This window comes from Otolemur garnettii, unplaced genomic scaffold (genome assembly GCF_000181295.1).
Source record: "Otolemur garnettii isolate 467f Iridium unplaced genomic scaffold, OtoGar3 scaffold00014, whole genome shotgun sequence".
NCBI lineage: Eukaryota > Metazoa > Chordata > Mammalia > Primates > Galagidae > Otolemur > Otolemur garnettii.
In genome coordinates, this window is record NW_003852409.1 from 16,820,150 (window position 1) to 16,828,811 (window position 8,662).

At 45.1% G+C, this 8,662-nt stretch overlaps 1 protein-coding gene across 1 annotated transcript in view; it reads left to right on the forward strand.

The window, feature by feature from the left end:
• The window catches only part of RGS3 (regulator of G protein signaling 3), a 124,176-nt gene that overhangs the window by 5,792 nt on the left and 109,722 nt on the right, over window positions 1-8,662 (forward strand). The window lies entirely within an intron of this gene.

The following is an 8,662-nucleotide window of genomic DNA, read 5'->3' on the forward strand; positions in this document are numbered from 1 at the left end:
AAAAAAAAAAAAGTGTGTGTGTATATATATGTATATATATATAAAAATATATATAGTATCTTTGCAAAGGGATACCAACTTATTAGCCTGCCTCATGTACCAAATTATTAACCTTCCTGGGGTCTCTGAACCAAATTATTAATCTACTTGGGTCCTCTGATATAGCCTCAAGTGTGATGAGTGGTCAGGGGAAGGAACAGGTTGCCTTTACTCCAGGGAGTCTGGGCCAGGAGGTGATGGGCAGGCTGGATATGTTTTGAGGGCTGCAGGTAGCTGTGGACATTGGGGGACACGACTTACCTTTCTTTAGAAATGTCAGCCCCCAGTGAATCTGTGAGATGAAGTTGTCAGGAGCAGCTCTAAGTGCAGATTCTAGAGAGTGCTTGGAATCTTTGATTTGCCAGAGGAAGTCAGGATGATAAGGTTCTGAGGGCAGAGCAGACTTAGGACTGTCATTGATTTGCGGGGCATTTTCTTTCTTCTTCCAAGTTTGTTGTGGCAGCACAGTGTTCTCTCGGGCTTGTTCCACTCCTTTCTCTGCTTTTCTTTAGAAGCCACAGAGATAAATAATTCATCTTCTATAATGAGAATGAAGGTTGGGAACAGATGCTAGCCAGCTGCTCAGTGTGTTGGGCAGTGTGTGATCAAACCTGAGTTGGAGACCTCCGACATGTCCCTGCCAGCTGCCCTGGCTGGCCCTTGTGTCCAGTCCTTCTGCTCTGAGCCTGGAAGAGTCCCTGGGCTTGACTGGGGAAACCCATCCAACTGTTTCTCAGGAGCTCATCATTTGCTGGTCAGATTCCTCAGCATTCATTGGCTTTTTTGTCATTTGGAGTCCATCTGCATGGGAGCATTCAGAAATTCCTGGGAATTTCTGGCCCGATGGTAGCTCTTTGTCCTCTTTTCAAATTCTGCTTGGTATGTTCTTTTGCATTTTTCAAATTATGAAAATATACACACATACAGAAAGAAAAGTGTTCCCCCAAATGATATATAGTTCAGTGACTTATCACAAAGAAAATACCTTTGTAACTTTTATCAGCATCAAAAATGGACCATTACTAATATCCAGAAGACTCACATTTGATATGTAGCTTTTTTGTTTATCATATAGTTCAAAGTATTTTCTAGTTGCCTGTAATCCTAGCACTCTGGGAGGCCAAGGTGGGTGGATCGCTTGAGCTCAGGAGTTTGAGACCAGCCTGAGCCAGAGGGAGACCCTGTCTCTAAAAATAGACCAGTGTTGTGGTGGGCACCTGTAGTCCCAGCTGCTGGGTAGGCTGGGGCAAGAGGATGACTTGAGCCCAAGAGTTTGAGGTTGTTGTGAGCTACGATGCCACAGCACCCTACTGAGGGGGACAAGGTGAGACTCAATCTCAACAAAAATATTTCTTTTTCTAGTTTTCATTTTCATTTCTTCTTTAATCCATGGGTTATTTAGAAGAACATTTTTTGATTTCCAAACATTGGGAATTTTCTAGTTATATTTTTATTAGTTATTTTACATTTTGGTCAGATAACATATTCTTTTAGTTAGAACTCTCAATTCTTTTAGTTTTTTTGAAATTCATAGAGATTTGCTTGATGGCCCAGGATAAGGTCAAATTTGGTAAATGTTCTGTGTGTACTTGAAAAGAATTCTGTAGCAATAGTTTTATATTCCTTTAAGAAAAAAAAAGAATTCTGTAGCAGCTGAATACAATGTTCTTTGTATATGTCAAGTTTAGGTTAAGTTTGTTAATCAAATATTCTATATCCTTGTTGATTTCTTCCTGTTTGTTCTATCAGTTATCAACAGACATGTGTTAAAATTCTTACTATGACTGTACATTTGTCATTACTCATTGTCATTCTGTCATTTTTTCTTTTATATATTTTGAAGCTATATCAAAAACATATAAATTTAGAATTATCTGTCTGGTGAATTGGAATTTTTTTTTTTTTTTAATCAGGACATGGTCTTTTTTTTTTTTTTTTTTTTGCAGTTTGGTGGGGCTGGGTTTGAACCCACCACCCTTGGTATATGGGTCTGGTGCCCTACTCACTGAGCCACAGGCACCGCCAGTGAATTGGAATTTTTATCATGAAATCTTCTTTTATTGCTATGAGATCTTCTCTTTATTTGTAGTAGAGGTAAAGTCTACTTATCCTTACCTTAAGATAGCTACCCAGGCTTCTTTGGTTAATATTTGCCTGGTACATCTTTTTCCATCCTTTTTCTTTCAACCCTTCTGTATCTTTACATTTTGATTGTGCTATGTTTACTACAAAGGGGAGACACAGAGTTGTTATTTTTTCTTTCAGTGCAGACCTTCATTTGCTTGTTAGGTGCTTGGGGTCACTAGCAATCTGGACTAATCTTAATTCAATGTTAGGAATTGAGAGTGAAGTTGAGCTGCAGTCCTTTGGAGAACCATGTCTTAGGACAGTTCACCCTATTCTTCAGGAACAGCCCTTTAGGGTCCCAATGTAAAAGGTGAAGGTTCAGAAGAACCCTACTTCTTGGAAAGTCCTTGTTCCTAACTCCTGTTCCTCTAGGCCTGAATGGTGGGCAGAGACTCTGCTCTGCCTCTCAAACTTCAGTCAACCCTCTGGAATTTGAAAATACCCCAGGAGAAAACTCACCCAGAAAAGCACTAGGCTTATGTACATAGACCCTCCATCCCCTAAGATCCTGCCTGATAATTCCTCTCTATCTTGTTACATGTCTAAGAAGATGCTTGTAAATATTTTTTTCTGACTTTTTCGGTTTTTCTCAGTGGATATATCATCCTAGAAATGAAGTTTCCTACATATGTTTTCTAATTTTTCTGAGATGTTTTTTGTTTGTCTTTCTCCTTTTACCGCTCCCCCCCTTCCTCCCTCCCTCCTTCTGCTGCTGCCTTCCTTCCTTCCTGCAGGTCTACATTTGTCTGAACAGGCATTACTGGTACCGGAGGGTCTCCTTCCAAGATGGCAGATGCACATGGCTCTTGGCAGGAGGCCTCAGCTCCTGGCTACCTGTTGTCAGGAAGCTTTGTTTCTTGTCACATGGGCCTCTTCATAGGGCTGCTTGAGTTTCCTAATAATATGGCAGCTGGCTTCCCTCTGAGCAAGTGATAACCAAAGCAAAAGCAAGAAAGAACTCCTATAAAAAGACAAATTACCCAATTAAAAATGAGCAAAGGATTTAAGTAGACATTTTTTCCAAAGAAGATGTGCTGCTAGACAACAGTACATCCAAAGATGCTCAACATCATTAGTTATGCAAATCAAAACCACAATGAGATACTATTATACTAGAATGGCCATAATGAAAAGGACAATCACAAGTGTTGGAGAGGATGAGGAAGAATTGGAACCCTTGTATGTTGATGTCAGGAATATAAAATGGTACAGTTACTATGGAAAAAAAGAGTTTGGCAGTTCCTCAGTTAAATATAGAGTTATTATTTGACCTAGCAAGTCTACTCATAGGTATATATCCAAAATTAATGAAAACATATGCCCGTATAAAACCTTGTACACAGGTGTTCGTAGCAGCTTTATTCATAATAGCGTGGAAGTGACCCAAGGATCCATCACCAGATGAATGGATAAACAAAACATGGCAAAGTCATATAATGGAATATTATTTGACCATCTAAAGAAATGAAGTATTGATTCATCTTACAATATGGGTGAACCTTGAAAATGTTATGCTAAGTAAAAGAAGCTGGTCACAAAAGACCACATGTTGTATGACTCCATTTACATTAAAATATCCAGAATAAGCAAGTCCTTAGAGGGAAAAGATCAAAAATAGATCGGTTGTTGACAGGAGGTTTAGAGGAAAAGAGAAAGGGGTGTGACTGCTAATGAGTACGGGGTTTCTTTTAAGGGAGGCTAAAAATGTTCTAAAATTAGATAGTGATGATTGGTTGCACAATCTTGTGAATATATTAAAGGACAGTGAATCATATGCTTTAAATTGGTGAATTGTACGATGTGTGAATTTTATCCCAACACAGCTGTTAAATCAAAGAAGATATCCACATGCCTTCTGTATTTTAATCTTGGAAGTTAGTCACCTATTGTCACTTCTACCATATTCTGTGGTTAGAGGCATGTCACTAAACCTACCTCTGAAGGAAGAATAACAGAGACTTTGTGGATGAATTTTAAGCCCATTACAAGCATAGGAGTCCCTGGGGCTTGGATGGGAACCCACCTCTGCCACTTACTGGCTGTGTGACCTAGATGACCTGTTTAACTCTTAATCTTTCTTATTATAGTTTATAAGTTTACAGTTTTCTTGCCTATAAATTGGGATACAAATAGTAACTGTTTATGGAGTTGTCTTGAGAAATAAAAGAAATAAAAAAGCATGTACAAAAGTGCTGAGAGCCCAAGCAGACGTCCAGTTAAGTGCTGGCTTTCCTCTCCACATGCTCCTGCACGGCCTCATAGTTCCTGTGGCCCTGAACTCTGGGGTGAAATGTGCATAAGACCTGCCGGATGTCTGAGCCCCATGGGGCTGCTAGGCTTGGTGGTGTTGTGGTCCAGCCAAGCTTAGATGCTGACTGCAGTAGATTCAAAAATTTTATTTTACTGGCTTACCCAGGGAGGACCTAGAGTCCCCTGTGTATGCTCTGCGGGAATCTAAATCATCAGGAGACTTGACTGCTAATTTTTTAGTTTATGCTGAAAGATAGAGAAATCTCTTTTTGGAAGGAAATACAACTTGGGAAACCACATTAAGGTCAAGTTTCACAGGAAGCAGAGGCGAGGGAAGGGGTTGAAGGCGCGCACTGCAGTTTTTATCCCACCATAGTAGTACCCTTCATTCTGGCTCCTTAGGCCTCCTTTAGCCGCACCATCATCACAAGCCAGGGCCACTTCTCTGAATGGAACTCAAGAGTCTTCCCTCTTCACACAACAGACACTGGAAATTCTCCAGGGTTTCTAGGGCTCCTGCTGCCAGCACCACTGCAGCCTACCATTTCTTCCTCCCAGGACAGACAGTGAACTTGGTAAACATGCATAACCCTCTCTGAGCCCCGATGAGGGCTGCTGCATGGATGGGGCTGGTGTGTGGATGAGGCAGCTGAGATGGGGTTGCTTGACAGTGAGCTGGGCTCCCTCCCTCCCACATACAAGGCTTGTCTTTCACCAGGGGAGGCAAAATCTGTGATTGTTAGCAGCTGACTAGGCTCTGTGTAGACCCACCCTCCTTACATCTATCCAGATGTTATCACCTTTCCTATGGCTTTTAACACACAATGATTCCTAACTGGGCAGTTGATTTGAGGATGAATTGGGTTTTGGGGATGACTGCTGCTTCATGCTAGTGGCTAGCCAAGCAATTCCCTCATAGATGTATTCTCCCCACATCCAAGGTGGCATGGAGCTCCCTCTGGGGCACATTCCTGTCAACCCCTGAGTCCAGCAATGGTGTGTAGTCCTCCTTTTCTGGGTTGACTTTCTGAGTATGTCTCTTCCTGTGTCCTGAGAGTCAGATTTCATCTTCCTCTGGCTCTCTACTGAGTAATGTTGGCTAGATTGCATTTCTTTAGCTAGTGTCCATATTCTTTACCATGGTGCCCTGTGAGTCTGAACCCCCCCCCCAGTCCTGTGCCCAGCAGAATTTGGATTTGTCACTTTCTCCAAGCTTTCTGAAGCCCTCTCTCATTTAGCATTTTCCTTCCATATGGGGCCCTGTCTATTCTCCTTTTGGTTCTGGGCCCTGCTCCCTGGTACCCCTTGAGCCTCTCTGGGTACCTATCACCACTGCCCTTTGTAGATAGCATTGGTGTCCAATAGCAGCCCTGTGGGAAGTGGGGGCATGCCCTCTCCAGGAATTCTACACAACCTGATACTTCAGGCCCTTGAACCTGAACCCTCTTGGTCTTCTTGGATATTCTTATAGGCCATACCCTGAATGTGGGGAGGAATGGAGCTATTAAGAAAACCAGAGATGTAAGGGGCCCGTGAAGAATGTGATTAGCTGGTGCCTAGACCAGCTAAGCATTCCAGGGATTCAGCCCGATGTCCCCTTTTTCCTGGAGGTTTATTTCTTTAGACTTGGAGACATTTCTTAGAGGCCACCCTTTCTTTGTCTTCCTGCTGGCTTCCTGAGGAGAGCTGTGGCAGCTTGCCCTGTGCCTGGATGTTCTCTCTGCTCCTGGACCAGGGCTTGCATTGGCAGGTGCAGTGGTGCACATTAGCGGAGGTGTGTGTTACAGGGCTGTGGGTGTTCTGGAAGCCTGGCACGCAGGGAAATGTGCTGGAGGCTGGGGAGGGTTCTGGTCTCCGATCCTGGATACTCTGGGCCTAGAGCAAGTCCTTCCATCTCGGGCATGACTGTTCTGGCTACCAAATGAGGAGGTCGGGTGAGGTGACTTCAGGGGCCTTGTCAGATTTACGACAGAGTGGGCTGATAGGGCAGAGCACAGGGGACTGGCGTGCTCAAGGGAAGTCTCATTCTTCATCTTACTCTCATCGGAGGGCCCTGTTGGGGCTAGGACAGATTGTGTGTGTCCTGAACTGGGGAACCCGGAGCCTAGTTTGCTGGGTTCACTTTCTCTGCCTGGCAGGGCCTGGAATGGGGGCTGCGTAGAGCTGTACAGACACATCTGGATTCTGAGTCAGTCTTTGCTCGAAGCTCATCCTCAGCTCCAGCTCCTTCCTCAGCTTCCCCGTCTCTCCATCCTGGCCCCTGGCCTCTGAGCTCCCCGAGGAAAGGCATCCAGATGCTCAGACCGGCCCTCTTCAGGCCTCCTGCAGATGCCCAGCAAATGTTTGTCAAGTGGAATTAGTGACCATCTGTGTCAGAAGACTTACCCATCTTGATTTCTGGGCAAACGGCCACTGTTAGGTGATAGGTGGTATGCAGCAGAGGGGTTCCCAGGGCTCTGGGAAGACAGGCATGTCTGTGCCAGAGCTGGCTTTGCTTGGGCAGTAAACATTTCAGAGAAAACGTTTGGTGTTAAATGTAGATGCCTTTGAGATCTGGTCCATCATCGCTGGCCTGTTTGCTTCCAATCCTCCCTCTCCCACCCCACAGTGGATCTGGCACAGTTTTTGTATAAAGTTTCTCAGCTCTAGGGAGCCCCATGAGACAATTGCTCAGACCTTGAGATAATAATCCTATGGATTCTCATGGCGCATTTCATCCAAGGACCTCCTGACACTCCAGCATTATCCAATCACAGCTCAGAGAGTGTCCTAACCCCTATGATTAGCTCCACCTCACATGCATGACACTGTGGCCCTGAGCGACTGGAGGGCAGTTAGGGCTGGAACTGGAACAGGATTCCTGGGCTTCTGAGATTGCATCCTGGGCAGGAAAGCAGCAGGGATTCTGAAGGGCTAAGGGCTGGGCCACAGTCTGCTGGAGTCTGGATCATTTTGCAATGAAGCTTAAATACCCAAAGTGTGAGGATCAAGTGAAGGCCAGGTTGCACTGGTTGGTGGACTCGGGCAGAGTTAGGAGACACAGATCTCCCCTCCCTTCTGTTCTCCAAACCCTGTTTGCCTTCCTCTGCCAGTAACAAAGCACAAGCCCCAGACACCATTCTGGATTCATGGGGCGTGTCCCAAGGTGGACAGTTGGGATGATGAGGTAGAAGGGCTTCAGGTCTAGATGGGGGAGCCCATCTTCCCAGAGACTGCAGAACCAGAGCTGGGCGATGAAAGTTACTGGGAGGCCACTTCAGGCTCTAAAAAGATGGAGCATAGGAGTATCAGAGCTGTTTCAAAAGAGAAAGCGTTCCCATTACAGGGAGCAAGCTCCCTGTCACTGGAGGTGACCAAGCAGCATCAGGGCACTGCTAAGCAGGGCTGTTGTATATGGAGCAATGCTTGCTGGTTGGTGCACCCTGCCCTGCTCTCCTTGGGTCCTGTGAGTGGGTGAATTAAGTTCAACGGCATCTTGAGCTTCCAGGGAGCGTCTACCAGACTGAGAGAAAACTACCTATCAGTGTGGAAGAGGGATATGGTCCTCTCTCTTCTCTGTCCCTACTAGAGGCCTTTGGGCATCTGGAGGATGACCTGAAGTTTTGTTTTTTGTTTTTCTTTTAAATGAGACAATCCTCACGCAGCTCCTCATCCCTCCCCTGCTTTCCAGGTTCGGTCGTCCTCTCATCTTCACGTTCTCCTCATCCCTCCCCTGCTTTCCAGGTTCGGTCTTCCTCTCATCTTCACGTTCTCCTCATCCCTCCCCTGCTTTCCAGGTTCGGTCCTCCTCTCATCTTCACGTTCTCCTCATCCCTCCCCTGCTTTCCAGGTTCCGTCCTCCTCTCATCTTCACGTTCTCCTCATCCCTCCCTCCTCCCCTCTTCCTCCCTTGCCTCCCTTGCCGCTGTCCTCCTTCTCTCCCTGCTTCTCTCTTCCTCTTCTTCCCCTCCTTTTCCTTCATTCTTTCCTTTCTTTCTTTCTTCTTCTTTTTTTTTTTGTGTGTGTGTGGTTTTCTGGCCAGGGCTGGGTTTGAACTTGCCACCTCTGGCATATGGGGCCTGTGCCCTACTCCTTTGAGCCACAGGTGCTGCCCTTTTCCTTTCTTTTTAATTACAAAAGTCCTATAGTGTCTGCATGTATTTGTATTGTTAAAAGAATACCAATAGCACAGAGTAAAATTCCTCCTGATCACCATTGCTCTAATTCCCAGCCTCTTCTCCAGAGGCGGTCACTGGTTTTAATTTTG